Here is a 13,082-nt window from a genome sequence, read left to right as displayed (position 1 = left end):
AGTTAAATGAAAACACGTCACATCACACTATTATTTGCACATTGAACGACTTACTGTTAAAGTGAAGCTTATACGTGGATGTAGCTTGAGTGGATTAAAACATGTGCCAGTACTTTGAAGCAGCTTCTGCACTGTGTGTGGATTTTATTACATATAGTTTATCCTTGTATGATTACTGAACATACCATGTGTATGTATTTCTGTGTAATTAAATCAAATTCAGGCATATTGTTCATGAGGGTCATATAAAATTAACCCAAATAAATATTTCTGAAATAATAACATGCAGTAAATTTGCTTCACGATTTAAATGTGCAACTCAGGAATAATGGGTAAAAGCTTTTTATGTCACTATCCACTGTAGACAAATATACCTTTGCACATGGTCTTCAACAAAGGCAATTAAAAATGTCATTGATTTGAGTTTGTTCATATGCCACTTGTTTCACACACAACCTTACTGTCAGAAAAAACAAAGTGATTGGATTATTATGATTATTCTGCAAAACCACAGTTAACATCCACTGAACGTTGGCTAAATGTTGGTTTGGGACATAAATTGTGAGCTGTGAAATTTAACTTTATTGTTGAAAAAAGCTGAAAGCCTGTTTACAATTTGCCCAGAATAGTCAAATGGATTTATTATATTTATCATCACTAAGTATATACTCTACAAGGGATTGATGTGTTGGGTTATTCAGTATTGGTTGATATGTAAGGGACATCTCAGATCTGATTTGATGTGATGTGTAAGTGCTGATGTAATTGATAACAAGAGTCAATCTAGGACCCAGACACCTGGTAAATCATCTCAAATCCATCTGGCAACATAGAAAGTATGCTTGACAAAAGACACAATGTCAGACATCATTACATCAAACACTTCACACTTCTCTTTCATAAGAAGGAGTGTGTGCTTGCCACCATACATTCATAGTGCTGGCATTCAACTGATACACTTAACAAAGTGGATAAACAGCAACCCCACACCCCAGTTCCAGCTTAGTTGACAGCCAATTATGTCACACAAAGTCATACACTCATCTTCCTTTTACCTCTGCCTAAGTCTCAGGGCATTTGGATTTTTGCATGTGGAGTATAAACACGACAGCTTGCTATACTTGCTTTAGAAAAATGCCAAAAGTTGAATAGTTTTGGTTATGTTCTAGCAGTGTATGCCGCAGTGTCAGACGCAAGTGACTGTTGGCTGACTTATCTGAATGTGTAATTCATTTTCGGATGCAGCTCGTCCAGTCTGCAGGACGCTCCTCAGATATCAGCGCTGTCTTTCATTCACTTCGCCCAGCAAAGCAGTTATAGAAATGATGTTGTGACTCACCATTTTCTAGGGTTTGCTGGACGACTGAGTATCGGAAAGGATACTGGAGATAAGGAGAGCAGGGACGTCCTCAATCAGACACAGTTTAGAAAAGAGTCGCAATTTCTCCAGTCCCGCACGCTTGCTCTAATCCCGAGTTGAGGAGGTCAGCAAAAATAAAAAATAAAAAAAGGTCCATAAAAGCACCGTGAGGAGTGTCAGGTAAATCTTTCTCTCAGCTGCTGGTGCTGAGGAGTTTTCCTATCTCAGTGTTGGTTAATGTTCCCGTTAAGGCAGATGTATGCGTCTGCTCCCTGTCCGTCCGCGGTGGCTTCGCTCTGAACCAGGAACATCCCCGTCACTATGCCCACACATACCCTCGGGAAGTGTCGGCCACGTTCGGCTGTTTCCGGTAATAGTACTGTAAATAAGCTGCCAGTGACGTCCCAGCCTCTAGCAAAGTGTCGAACTGCTGTTTGATCATGTTTTTCAAATCCACGAAATATGATGTGTGTTCTGTAAGGACAACATAGTAGCCTATATATATGGGCCCATTTTACAAGAAATGATAAGAGATACAAGGCTGTGACAGAGATTTCCGACCCAGCAAGCAATCTTGACTTGATGGAGCCTCAATTTAGTGGGCTATCTGTAACCCTCTTCTAGCCAAAATGATCTTGAAATCATTTAGATTGTGTTGTCCCAGCAAGCATCTTCATGTCTAAAAGACGGTCTATACTAAAATCTGAGGTCTAGGATAAAACAGCAGAATTTCGGCTGTAAGTGCAAATTTAGAAGACATCTACATTCACATATACACTATGGGATGTGCAATACAGGATTTCAAGCAAGAAATTTTAAAAATGTTAATTGTACATTGTAGAGAATAAAAGGTGAAAAAAAAGGCAATGATAAATTATAAATGGAGGAGCTAGATTCAAACCACCAACCCTTCAACTAGCCACATTTCCGCACCTTGAGAAAACACAGTCCAGCCATATAATAGATTTTACCTAGTTCTTTATCGTAGTTTTTGCTTACACAGCTTATGAGATGGAGATTTTATTTAATGTCAGTAATAAGTACAAGGTGTTGGTGTTATGTGTAGCCGTGATTTTGCTCTGAAATGGATAGGCTACATATAGCTGACCTTAAGCCCCATCAGATGGAATTGAGGCAATCAATGAACATAATTACAATGTCTCGGCTATAGCTCTGATTTACACCAGCAGCAACAAGCTACAATAGGGTTGTCAAGGTATTTCTCTAGATAAAGCAGCAACACCCCGCGACCCGAACAGGAAAAGCGGACAAGACAATGAGATGAGAGATGACATGAGGTATTTCTCCAAAGTCACTGTTAGGTGGAATGTGGTCTAAATGAAGATGTAATCAAACACATTTATTGTTTCATATAAAATGTCATAAATATGGAACCATAGAGAGTGTGAGCTTCCAATGTTTATATCTTAATAACATAACATCTTAATGTTTAATGAGAAAATTACACTTGTGGAGCAAAAAACAAATGCTGATTAAATTAATATGATGCTTTACACTATTGTAGTATATCTGGCCATGGTGATGCAACAGATGGTTGAGCTGCTTGATAGCTAAAGGGTTGGCAGTATGATCCCTGGCTCTCCCAATTAAATGTATTATTTTATAAATCTACACATATGAAGATAATGGCTAAGTACTAATTTTTATTTATTTTTTTATTTTTGTTATTTAAATTTTTGACCAGTGACCAGACAAACCATATTAACAGAAAAATACTCTTGATATTTTTGCCATTTGGGATCTGTCCCCTAGTAAAACATACAGTAAGAGTCTTGGGAACTGCTGAGCCAGACCAGCAACTCAAGATATTAACAACTTTAACCACATGGTGTCACTAATGCACATTCCCATACACAGTGTTGGAAAGTTCCCACCTCTGTTCTGTATTTCCAACATAAATGATCCCTTATCAGTTTCATCCTAAGAAGTCTTACTGGGTGTGATAATATCTGTGTATGATCTTATATTGGGTAAACTTCCCTCTACTGCTACTTAACATACTTTCCCAAGTCTGTCAAAATATTCACCCATTTCTCGTGTCTAAAGATTTTTCTCAGGTCAGTTTCACATTAGGCGATTCATCACTTACAATACCGTTTGTAAGTTCATAAAATTGTGAAGCCGTGCAACGTTCATGCAGCATATTCAGATAGTCCAAAATATAATTCTCTGCACTGTCTCTGAATCTAGATGTTACACAGTGTTTAGTTTTGTAAATATTTCCAGAGATTTTGTTTACCTCTGAGGATGAATTGAGTTATGGGTCCACCCATCCAGACTGTCATCTGGTAAAGTATGCGTCCCTGCTCTCACATCACCACAGCTCAGTGTTGCATGAGTTTGTGGAGTGGTGTGAAATATTGGCCCTGGAGTTAAACTCGGAGAAGACCAAAGAGATGGTGGTGACCTTTTCCAGCAAGCAGAGGGAGCTGGCTGCAACTGCCGTCAGCATAATCTAGGGAGGAATGTAGAGCTTGTGGAGGAGTAAAAATACCTGGGCACAATTTTTGACAATACCTTTAAATTTGCCTCCAACACTGAGATCCTCAGGAGATGCCAGCAGCGGCAGTATCTCCTGAGGAAGCTCAACACTTTTGGGGTAAATAAGATATATAAGATATATTTTTATATAAGAACATTCTACGGACATTTTATTACTCCTTCATAGAGAGTGTCATCACTTTCTCCATCACCTGCTGGTTCCACTCCATAAGCCTGCAAAACAGGACATGCCTGCAGAGCACAGTCAAAGTCTGCTCTAAAATCATTGGACTGCCGGTCAGAGCACTTTCCACCGTGTGCGAGCAGTGTGAAAGATCCTTAAGGACCCCTCCCACACTGTGTTCCCAGTGTTTGAGTCGCTCCCCTCAGGACGCCGGCTTATACATTTGGTGTACTCTGGCCCATACTTCCCTAGGGTGAATAAGAATTGGATTTGTTGTGTTGCTCTGCTGAGACAATTTCTCATTTGGTCTAAATGGTAAGCATAACTTTAGCTCAATATCCATCGAGTCTAGCTTGGTGTATACGTCAATTACTAATATTTAATAATGCCACATAATTTGCAAAATGTGCTAATTTCAAAAGGCAGTTTATATAATTTTGGATCAGGTAAACCTAATCCTCCTCTCTCTTTGGGAGCACAGAGTTTGATTAATTTTATCCTGGCTTTCTTCCCCTCCCATAGAAATGTTTAACTATAGCATAATATCTTTTAAAAAATGGCTGGTGGTATTGTGATTTTTTTTTAATTCAATAGAGGAGCTACTATCATTTTTATTAAATTAACTTTTTCCCCACAGTGTAAGTTTAATCTTTTCCCCACTTATCCGAATTTGTTATAATTTTTTGTAATACTGGCTTCAGATTTATAAAGGGCAGCTCTGCCAGATCTTGACTAAGTTTAATTCCAAGATACTTAAAGCCTTTAGGTACCCATTTAAATTTTTGGCATATAAGGGTAGCATGTAGAAGATAGTGGCATAGCATCAGACTTTTTCCAATTAACTGTGTAACCGGAGTTACACAATTAATTGAGTTTGAGTTGGACTGAATGGTATCCATCAAGTGTGGCAATGATTTCAGTGGGTCAGTCACTACGGCTTAGATGTGATCTGCATAAAGCAGTAATTTATTTTCATGGCCACCACCCTCAATAACCACCTTGTCCCTAGCTGACTGTCTCAGGAACCGGTCTCGTAGAGTTGTCTGGGTCTGGCATCAAAATCTTCTGAACACAACTGTCCCACTGTCTACCTTTTTTGGTGTCACAGGGTCATATATTGTAAAATTGCGGTGGCAGATGTATCAGATCACAATGCAGTTAGTTTTTTTTTATAGCTTTATTTTAGGTGTTTTCAGTTATACAGAAAATAAGTATAGTCTTGTCTCATATTCATCTTTTGATGTCAAACCCAAATGTTTTCAGTGTACAGCAAAAATGAAGGAATTGGCCTTGCTGTTCCAATAGTTTCGGAGGGGACTGTATGTGGGATGCATAAGCAGAGGATGGGGACAGCATAGACCATGTGCGTTGAATGGGTGCCATGACAGTACTTGAGAAAGCAATGAACATGTAGCAGTTAGCAGGATGCCACACTGATGTAGCAATTAGCCAAGTGCAATGGTAAAGCAGTTGAATTATAGTATTTACCAGAAACTTAGTATGCCATTTTCATCAATGGCTTAATGCTAAATTAGAGAACCTATACAGCCTGCAAATGACATGAGACGACATGAGAAGCAATAAAGATGTAGCTGTTGGCAGATGCAATGATGATGTTAGCAAGTGATATAAGTGACAACAAGGTAGCGTTTACAGAAGCTGGGATGCAGAATTAAGAAACAATAATGCAATGGATGGGGATCCACTCTGCAACTGTTCAAGGCATACAAATTGCTGATGTGTGACTAACATTGTTTGCAGAAAAAATAAATAACCACATTAAAATCCTTGAAAAGACCCATGCAGTTCTTCATTAAATTCTACAATATGAGTAACCTTTTTTCCCTTTTATTTAATTAGTTTAATTGCTGGACACGAGAGGTCTCCTACTTCATTCTAAAAGGTCCACTCTTGGTGTTCATGCACTGGAGTTTCCATATCGTACTTGAGCGCTGAATATTTGACCAGGACTGAATTTTAAGTTTTTGAGGTATCAAAAGCAATCATAGCCCACCTTGTAGCCCACATTTAAAATTCAACTTTCAATGAGCCCAGAAAGTTTTCCCTTTTAGCAGTGAATGGGAAGACACCTTCTAGTGACAAACTCTGATCAAATGTCCTACATTGTGATGCTTAAAAATCCCACTGTTACAACATCAGAAAACCCATTTGATTTGACAGGAACTTGAAGCAATTTGCAGCATGTGATGAATATGTACCGTATTAATTGCAGTGATCTTATCTGCTCTTGTAAGCATACAAAATTGTGACACCTAAAGACTAGCTAAGCTTTTAGGCTTAAAAATGTGCATCCAATATATGGGTACTTCCATCACTTAATCAATACATTTGTAATTGATTAAATGCTGATGAACACTTTCGAGGTCTTGATTACTCATCTAAATTCTATAGACTTTTCATTTTGTTTAGTATACCTGAAATGTAGAAATACAGTCTTTAAGTAAATGTCTGTAGCTCTTTTAGTTGATGTAAGTCAACATTCGGCGGCTTCTATAGAATTTACAGTAATGTCCTTATCCTTTAAAAGGTACATTATGCAACTTTTTAAAAGGCCTATCAACTGGAAGAGACAGATCTCTTGATCTGTGCAATAGCAGTTTGCAAGAGCTGACATGAGTTTTAGATAAACTCCAAAGCCATATGTCTACATTTGTATTTGTTCACATTAGAGAAAGACCTATATTTTGAGTTATTTTGGGGTGAGAAGAAAACAGCATTGCTGTCCTACAGTGCAAGAATATAGGACTGTATACCAATATTGTTACGATTATGGGGGAAATAAGAGCCCTTTTCACACAGGGACGCCGCAGTATCGTTGCAGCGACGGTTCGCCAATTCTCCGCAGTTGTTTGTTCACACAGAGCCAAGCAGCTCCGGCGTAAAGATGCACCAGTGTGTAATTCACACAGAAAGCCGGCGCTGCGGATCCAAAACAGGCGTGATGGCACACGTCATGATGATGATTTTTTTTTTCAACCTGTTTCCCCCGGTGTCCACCTGTTAATCTAAACATGTTGCTGACTGTTTATCATCATATGGATGCAGTTATAATGTGTTGTGATTGGGATCCTGACCCACCGTACATCGAAAGTGACAAAGAGACAATACGTTTTTCGCTCTAAATTACATAATTACTTAATCGCCATCAGTAAACAGGACGCTGTCTGACTCTGTCAGTCGTGGGGAGGGATGCTGTTTTCTGGGGGAAAGTTTATTGAAGTCTCGGTCGGGAGGGCCGACCGTTGCGATGACTTTTTTCAAGACAGTAACTACAACAACACAATAGTGGAAGGAGACAAACACTTGGTGAGTTAAAGCTTTTTGCCAGGGACAGACACAGAAATGTGATGAAGAGTTGGTAGGAGAGACAGGAGGACAGACACTTCTCGACGTATAACTGCGTTTTCTTTTCTTCATATAAGTTGTCAAAGACACTACCAGTTACTACGTTACTGTTTTTTGGTCCTGTAACGTTGCTTTGTGGGACAATTTATTTTGTTGAGCGAAAGATCTGTTTAGTTATCACACTGTAAACACCATCAGATCGACACGCCCCCGCTGCCGGCTTATCCATTCACACAGGTACGGATTCACATCTGAGACTTTGACACAGAGGAGGATGCGGAGAATGGACGCAGGATCCCCGCACTCAAAGGGCAGTGTGAATGGGGCTAAGGTGAGGACCCAAATGCAGACAACACACGGGAGGCAGGATAGGGGAAACAAAAGGCGAGCTTTAATAAAACAAAGCTGAATATACAAAAAGCAAGGAATCCGAAAAACCAAAACAAGTCACAAGGACAAATACTGTAGTAACAACCAAAAGGGCAGAAGCAAAGTGCAAACAAAAGCAAAGTACAAATCAATGAAAACAACAAGGAACAAAACCAGAAACATACCACGAGGAGACATGAGGAGGAGACACTGGAGCAGAATACAGGGTGGCATCATGGGGAAGACAGAGTAGCGATACAGGCGAACACGGATGAATATGGAGGAAGAAGAAGACGGACGAAGACGGAATGAACTGACGAAGACATGAGGGAGAACAAAGACTATTTATAGACACTAATGAGGGGATGAGAAGCAGGTGGAGTGAGGAGGGAAAAGGACAGGTGAGGGAAGGAACGGAAAAACACTGGAAGGAGGGAAAAACACACAGGAGGAACTGAAAAGCAAGACGCGACACACAAGGGTAAAATTTCCAAATAAAATAGGAAACACAAGAACAACAAGACACTGAATCATGACAAACATTTTACTGAAAACAGTTCAACATGCAACAAACATCAATATGGGTCACAATTAAAAGACTCTTACCAAATACCTGTTACACACTTTTATAGATATCTACAACTGCAACACTTTATATGCTCACAACTGGGTGGATCACTGGAAAAACCAAAGCTTTCGCAACTTATTAACCCAAGGAAATCACTCGCAAATATATTTCAATGACCTATAACCTGTTAATGGTACATCATAAAGCTAACACCAATTTGGTCAGAGAGAAATGAGACAATGATCTTGGAATGCATTTTGACAATGATCAGTGGTCCCTACTGCTAGCGGGTGCACAAAAAGATTACATTAGTATAAGATACAAAATCTGTCATTTTAAAACTATCCACAGGTTTTTTTATACTTCTGAAAAACATATGCTGTTTCAAGAGCAATACATCTCCAAATTGCACCAGCTGTAAAATAAAGATTTGAAATTTCTTGCACATGACTTGGACACACCCAAAGTTAAGTCACTGGTGGGAGGCCATACAAATACACTTATACGACCCAAATACAAATCTTAAATATGGAAGTTAGCTTATCTCCTTCATTAGTACTCTTGGGAGATTACTCTAATCTCCAGTTCAACTCTACATTTAGCTCATGTCTTTAGGCTAGCCATAACGGTTGCCAAAAAATGCATGCAATGCTCTAAATGGATTGCTGGGATCCTCCTTGCCACTCACAACGGGTGCACAAACTTCTGTATGCCATGAGAGAAGATCACGTATAATGTAAGTGGTAAACCACAGAGATTTGTTAAACATGGCAAGCCTGGATTGACTTCCTAGAAACATAGTCGGGTAAATCTGCACTGCTCCACTAAATGTATTTATTTATCTTTTTTTATTTTCTTTAATTTTCTTATTTAGTTATTTTATGTTTTCATATTAACTTTGCAATCTCAATTACTACCAACCGAATTAGTATATATGTGAAACTGGATGGAACATATGAATCCTGTGAATTGTAGACTGTTATAGTGCAGGTTGCATGGAGCTTATCCTTTGTCTATATAGCACCCATCGCTTAAGTTTATGAAAGTAATCTGTTGCACAGCACATAATTCATAGCAGAATGGGAAAGCTACACTATACCTAAGATGATTTTGTTGTTGTTATTTTGATTTTCCTTAATCTTACAAGTATTCAGCTTCTACAGGTTACAGGCAAATAGTTTGTGACAGAATCACAATGCATTAAATGCTAAGTGATATGAAGAAGATTCATTAACATTGTAACAAATTTAGCTTTTTTTCTGTTCATAAAAAACAGAATAATCTTCGTTTTCTATTCAAGATCAGTAACAAAAGGCTTGAAAGTAGATAATGTATAAAATGTCCATTTATATATTATGTAGAACCAATGTAAAATTGCATTTATATGGAGACATAGTGTTGGAATGTGCCCCCGCCCTCTCCTGTTGTACTAGTCCTGAAACGGGCCACCAGATGGTCTCCCCCAGGATACAGCCACTGAGGGGATGTATGCTGGGAAAAGCAGCTAATATTAGACATAGCTGAGCATTTAGGTACTTACACTGAGTAGTGGCATGGAAGCATCTTTGACTCTCACAGGAGAATGTGTAATCTGACCACACCGAGCCAATCTTTCCAAACCTCTCCATTGTTTAGCCAAGAACATAAGATTGATTTTGCTCTCAGGTGAGAAATTTTGACTATTGGCTGACTTTCATTCCCTAGTGAAGACATTTTTTTTTTACAGTACCTCTACAGAGGCAGTTATGTTGTCGACTCTGTCTGTTGGTTGGTTGGTTGGTTGGTTGGTTTCTCAGCAGGATTACCCGACAACTATTGAATTATTCCATGAAACTTGGATGGCAGATTGGCCCAAAATAACTTTTGGTGCAGACAAACTTTAGGTCTGGATAAAGGGACAAGTCCAAGAATGTTTTCTCACTTACTTTAACATCAGAAGATGGGGTGTTAATTTTTGTTAATTTCTCAGGGAAAAATGTATCCTGATGAAAAAATCAGGCATCTTTACATCACTGGTATCCATGAGTGAGTACAATTTGATGTGGATCCTGGATGTAGTAAGCTTAGATGATGATTAAGGAGTTATGGTTGGTTTAAAATTTAGAGTGATACAGGACGACAAAGTTTGATATTGGATTCGACTTCATTGAATCAGGGTAGGGTACTGTTGTGTCTTGGCAGAAGTACTGGGTCGCACTTTATTTTACAGTACATTAATAAGACGTAACAGGCCGTACTTTGTATCAAATTAGACAAAAACAATAGCCAACAAGACGTAACAAGCCGTACTTTGTATCAAATTAGACAAAAACAATAGCCAATAAGATGTAACAGGCCGTACTTTGTATCAAATTAGACAAAAACAATAGCCAATAAGATGTAACAGGCCGTACTTTGTATCAAATTAAACAAAAACAATATGCTTATAAGACGTAACAAGCCGTACTTTGTATCAAATTAGACAAAAACAATAGCCAATAAGATGTAACAGGCCGTACTTTGTATCAAATTAGACAAAAACAATAGCTAATGAGACGTAACAGGCCGTACTTTGTATCAAATTAGACAAAAACAATAGCTTATAAGACGTAACAAGCCCTACTTTGTATCAAATTAGACAAAAACAATACGCTAATAAGACTTAACAAGCCGTACTTTGTATCAAATTAGACAAAAACAATAGCTCATAAGACGCAACAAGCCACACTTTGTATCAAATTAGACAAAAACAATACGCTAATAAGACTTAGCAAGCCGTACTTTGAATCAAATTAGACAACTAGAAATAATGTAATGTTAATTAGACAGTAAAGAAGAAAAGTTAAACTGTTACTAGACACCATATAGCCTACCCAAATTATGCTGTAATCAGAAACCACATATAAAGTCTTATTACTTAAAATATAGGCTTCTATACTGAGACACTATTATACCAAGTTATACTGTAATTACAAACCAAATCAGAGATCCTAATACACTACAAGAGACCATTTTACAAGATCTTAGTCTAATTAGAAATCACACACAATGCCATATCAGATCCAAAATATGCTAGACGCTATTCTACCCTCACTACCAAATTATGCATTTAATGCTACCAACATCGGCCTACAGCTTAATTAAACGAATGTACTGCCATATTATATCGGGCATGGCCTTTATAATAGGCTATTCAGACAAAACACACAGAGTTCAGAGGAAAATACATTTATTTGAGCTTTATTTAACATAGTTTTACTTTCTTACAGAGTAATTTATAGGCTAGATTATTAGAAGAAAACGGCACCTTAACTAAAGTCAAACCACATCGGTTAACATCTGGGGGGGGAATCCACTATGTTCTGGTGTTTGACGTGTTCTTGTAGTAAACAGTGTGTTAAGACCGGACGACTTCAATTGACATCGGGTTCTGTGTTATGAGGGAAGCCATTTGTTTGCTTTAAAGTCCCTGTTTTTATTGGATTGGAGTTGTATTTATGCCCCCAACAACATGATGTGCTGCTGAGCAAATCTGACCAATTTATAGGAAATGAAAGCATGGATTTTAATTTAAACATTGCCTCCAAAATGTATGTTTTTGACACATATAGTAGGTCATGTTTGTATATAACTCAACACTATGCCTGGAGAAACTGGTAAACAACATGGAAATGTTATTTTAGTTGTAATGGGACCCTGAACTCTTGAGTTGCCAGGATCTTTCTGCAAAGAGCTGTGAGATAGAATTTAAGTCAAACTGGTGTTTCTACTGAGAGAAAGGCCACACAGCATTTGAGGATAATGAATGAATTGCATATTAAGTCTGAATAGAAGTGGTTAAAGTTTATATCACTTCACAATATCACAACATTTGAAAATAACCCCAGGTGTATTAAGCAACGTGGAACTTGGGAAGAAAAATACCACCACAGCAGAATTTGTTGAAAATTTTTTAGTTTAGAAGGCTAATGTAGTCAACCAATAAAAAAAACAGAAATCGCTAGTGCGTTAATTAATGCGCTCTAGGCTAATTAAACATTTGAAAAGCAACAGTCATTGCCTGAGCACTGAGACACTGACATGAACCAAGGAAAAAAAGAAGAAAAAAAGCCTATTTTAAAGAAGGGAACTATATAGGACTGTACGTACTTTATTTATTGATTGATTTATTGTTTACAGGCGTTACTATGGAGACCGTTCCTTCTCAGCTCGTCCGATCATGGTCAGGGAGCAGAGGAGCTGATGGTTCCTCTCTGGAAGTCCTTCTCTGGAGGTTTGCTGAGCTATCGAAGCTTTCAGAAAAACAACGTTATCTCCTAAATTAAGGAACAGATGTCAGTCAAATAACTTAACTGCTCAGTGACGTTCACTGAACAGCTAACCAGTGCTGGCCGATGCTACAGCGGCAACTGAGGCGGCATTTGTGGTGGTGACGGACGAAGACAACCTGTACTTTTTACACGCCTGAGTTCCAGAGTATCCGCTGTTCTGTTGATGAAGCACAGGAGGACGAACTGTTATCGTTATTATTATTATTATTGGGCTTAGAAACACAAAATTTTTTTAATCACAAATTCCTTTCACAAGAGAAGCTGTATTCTCCATTGTGGGTTTAAAATAAAAAATAAAAATAAAAATGAAAATGAAAATAAAAGCAGGGGACCATTCAGTGTTTCCCCTAGAGTTTTTTGTAGCAGCGGTGCTCTGAGTTGATAACCTACTAACAGTAGGGGGGGTCCGGGTCATGCCCCCCC

The 13,082-nt window shown here is 38.3% G+C and overlaps 1 protein-coding gene across 12 annotated transcripts in view; it reads right to left on the bottom strand.

Annotated features, from left to right (window-relative positions):
• The window catches only part of ptprfa (protein tyrosine phosphatase receptor type Fa), a 541,915-nt gene extending 540,269 nt beyond the window's left edge, over positions 1–1,646 (bottom strand). For all 12 annotated transcript variants that reach the window (XM_084354897.1, XM_084354905.1, XM_084354902.1 and 9 more), the window contains exon 1: positions 1,340–1,646. The gene's annotated coding sequence lies outside the window, so the exon portion shown is untranslated. The remainder of the gene's footprint in view (positions 1–1,339) is intronic.
• Between the last annotated feature and the right edge of the window lie 11,436 nt (positions 1,647–13,082).

The sequence above is a fragment of the Pagrus pagrus genome (assembly GCF_965226575.1).
Source record: "Pagrus pagrus genome assembly, chromosome: 6".
Taxonomy (NCBI): Eukaryota; Metazoa; Chordata; class Actinopteri; order Spariformes; family Sparidae; genus Pagrus; species Pagrus pagrus.
The sequence above is the reverse complement of the archived record's forward strand: the minus strand, read 5'-3'. Positions and strand labels throughout refer to the sequence as shown.